General features: G+C 42.5%; 1 long non-coding RNA gene across 1 annotated transcript; it reads left to right on the top strand.

Annotated features, from left to right (window-relative positions):
* The first annotated feature begins 287 nt into the window (after positions 1-287).
* LOC142218457 (uncharacterized) lies at positions 288-554 on the top strand. The gene is made up of 3 exons (XR_012717463.1): positions 288-340; positions 393-444; positions 497-554. It is a non-coding gene; the product is annotated as an uncharacterized LOC142218457 (long non-coding RNA).
* Positions 555-3,714: the final 3,160 nt, after the last annotated feature.

Genomic DNA, 3,714 nt, shown 5'->3' with positions numbered 1-3,714 from the left:
TCAATGATAGGATACAGTATACATGAAGGTATATAGCAGGTCACTGCTGAGGTCACTGATAGTATATAGTATATATGAAGGTATATAGCACGTCACTGCTGAGGTCAATGACAGACTACAGTATACATGAAGGTATATAGCATGTCACTGCTGAGGTCACTGATAGTATATAGTATATATGAAGGTATATAGCACGTCACTGCTGAGGTCAATGACAGACTACAGTATACATGAAGGTATATAGCATGTCACTGCTGAGGTCACTGATAGTATATAGTATATATGAAGGTATATAGCACGTCACTGCTGAGGTCAATGACAGACTACAGTATACATGAAGGTATATAGCAGGTCACTGCTGAGGTCACTGATAGTATATAGTATATATGAAGGTATATAGCACATCACTGCTGAGGTCAATGACAGACTACAGTATACATGAAGGTATATAGCAGGTCACTGCTGAGGTCACTGATAGTATATAGTATATATGAAGGTATATAGCACGTCACTGCTGAGGTCAATGACAGACTACAGTATACATGAAGGTATATAGCAGGTCACTGCTGAGGTCACTGATAGTATATAGTATATATGAAGGTATATAGCACGTCACTGCTGAGGTCAATGACAGACTACAGTATACATGAAGGTATATAGCATGTCACTGCTGAGGTCACTGATAGTATATAGTATATATGAAGGTATATAGCACGTCACTGCTGAGGTCAATGACAGACTACAGTATACATGAAGGTATATAGCAGGTCACTGCTGAGGTCACTGATAGTATATAGTATATATGAAGGTATATAGCACGTCACTGCTGAGGTCAATGACAGACTACAGTATACATGAAGGTATATAGCAGGTCACTGCTGAGGTCACTGATAGTATATAGTATATATGAAGGTATATAGCACGTCACTGCTGAGGTCAATGACAGACTACAGTATACATGAAGGTATATAGCAGGTCACTGCTGAGGTCACTGATAGTATATAGTATATATGAAGGTATATAGCACGTCACTGCTGAGGTCAATGACAGACTACAGTATACATGAAGGTATATAGCACGTCACTGCTGTACAGAGCGGGATCAGCGGGGATTTCACAAGTCAGTTTCGTTCTCTCCTCTCATTATATTTCGGCTGTCAGGGTAATATCAGTCACGAGTTTAGTGAATATTTATTTGGAGAAGATCCTGCAGTGAGTTTTCTAATTTATTAAAAATTGATCTGGGGGTTGTCAATTGCAAATATCTGATTTATTCCAGCGCTTTGTGCGTTGCGAGCCGCTCTGGTCTCTCCGCCGGTTCCCGCGCTCTCAGTCTGGGCTGTTTCGCAGAGTTTTTCTCATTAATTCTGAAATGTAATAATCTGAGCTTTACAATCTGGATTTGTTCCTTTCAGAGCGATCTCCTCCTTACCGAGCAGCGATTACGGGGCAGTAAAGTGTGAGATTCATAATTCAATTAAACTGGTTCCGCACGGGCGTCCCGTCATTATTGGCAAGTTATAAATGTCTTTTCATTGTCATACAGAAAGTTGATTTAATGCCTGGCAGAGCTTTGCTGAAGCCGTGAGAATTGCAGCCTGGGATCGGGGCGTCTCCTGTGGTGTCGCTGGTTTGGTTACTGATCCACCCATGATGGCGTCTTATAGGGATCGGGGGTGTGCTGTGTGGATCTGGGTAAGGGGGTATATACATACATACATACATATATATACCCAGATAGTACAAATATGTATACATTAACTGCTAATACTGCGTCATGTGACTGCATTCAGTGTTATAGACCTTGTATCATAAGTCTGTTTATACGAGTCACAGACACAATAATAGTAATAGGACGGATTCCTCCTTCTTCGCTTTTACCAGTGTCGCTTTATTGTTGAAACCAAAGACTCTCCTAAAGTGCTGGCTGTGGATTGTGTTTCGTTGCTTGAGAACAGCTGGATATTACCAACAACGACATAACTGAGGAATACCTGGAGTTTCACAATTATAACTAAAGTACTTTTGCACATAATAGCAAAAAAAGTAAAAGCCCCCCAATACGCATTCTAGGGTTAAAGGGATCCTATCATTAAAATGCTATTTTTCCTCTATAACACATAGGCTATTCTTCTTCTACCTTTAGATGTCTTCTCCGCGCAGCCGTTTGGTAGAAATCTGGGCTTTCTTCTGTATGCAAATGAGTTCTCTTGCAGCACTGGGGGCGGGCCCAATGCTGCGAGAGAAATCTCTAGAGCCGCCTCCTCTTCATCTGGAACGCTTATCTCCATGTCTTCTTCCAGCACTAGGTATGCGCAGTCGCTCTACCATCGGGCCATGGGCAGAGCCGACCGCGCATGCCTGCAGCCATTTTTTTGTGTAGTACGCTCGTGTAAGCAGCCACAAAAAAATGTATTTCTACTCTGTATCTGACCCATTTGCAGCTTTCATATGCATTTAACCCTTGCTTTGGCTATAAGAACCTTCTTGTCTTCGTCTCCTACGGATAATGGCAGAAAATTTCACCATGGCGGCCCTTAATAACTGACATAGCTGGTGAAATATTATGTACGTGACTTATATCTTTCATTGTAGTCCTGTAGACCCCCGGCAGACCCCACATTGTGCAACGCTCCAGCGGCTACTGCAATGGCTATAAGATTGATGATTTCCCAAGTTATAGCCATTTGGCTCCAGACTATTCAGTGCAATGCCATGTGGTCTGATGAATGAATTCACAAGGGGCGGACGTTCATTGACTTGTATGAATGACATGAGACTGAACAGAGGTGAATACAATGTGGGGATTGTTAGTAGTGACCCCTCCTATAGGTCGTAGCGTCTCATTTATTACCTGGGTGCAGGCGAGGCCCCCTGACCCTACAGCCCTGGCTATAACCTATGAACGTCTTGGAGGACGTCGGAGTATTTGATGCTGTAGGAATGATGGTCTTCGGAGAATAATTGGCCGCCGTTGCGAGGTTAATCCGCCGCTACATTGATTGTCCATATATTATACTTAATCAAACATGAGTCTAAGATCAGGACTTTGCATTTTATTATCACTAAGTCTCCTAAATTCTAATTTTGCACCAAACTTCCCCCATTAAATCATTCTGAAATGATGGACTAATATTACTTCTGCTCATAAATTATACCCAGAGAATTAAAATTGTTTCGCGTTTCCAAGTGTGCGGCTTCTTGGCGTGTAATCCTGGAGCCCTGAATCTCATACATATTCTAAACTGGAATCCCACAATTCACATTGTAATAAAACGCTTCTATAATTTGTAAGTGACAGCTGCTCAGCGGGAGTTTAGCGGCTCCGCTACAATACTCATATTTTTAGGACTGTTGACTGTGTTCTTATATCAGCCCTCTTATGGTTCTTGTGGAGCGATCTCTACCAAATGGAGAGAATAAGTCAGAGAATCTGGTTGGCTTCCTTGTGACCCAATAAGGTGGGGAATTGCATGGGACCCTTTACGTCACATTTCTGGTACCTGCATTTTGCTTTTCCCACATTCAGTCCATAGTATTGCTCACACAGTTTTGTCTACAGTTAGCAGCGACTTTGCTCCATGTGCCGTGCGTGCGCCCAGCGTTTGTGATGTTGGTAATCGGATGTCTCCAAGCTGAGAAGATATAGATAGTATCCAATCCATGACTCACTAATCTCTGTAATTGCTCAGCCAGCGGGGTGAAGACGCCGACC

This window comes from Leptodactylus fuscus, chromosome 9, assembly GCF_031893055.1.
Source record: "Leptodactylus fuscus isolate aLepFus1 chromosome 9, aLepFus1.hap2, whole genome shotgun sequence".
NCBI classification, from domain to species: domain Eukaryota; kingdom Metazoa; phylum Chordata; class Amphibia; order Anura; family Leptodactylidae; genus Leptodactylus; species Leptodactylus fuscus.
The sequence above is the reverse complement of the archived record's forward strand: the minus strand, read 5'-3'. Positions and strand labels throughout refer to the sequence as shown.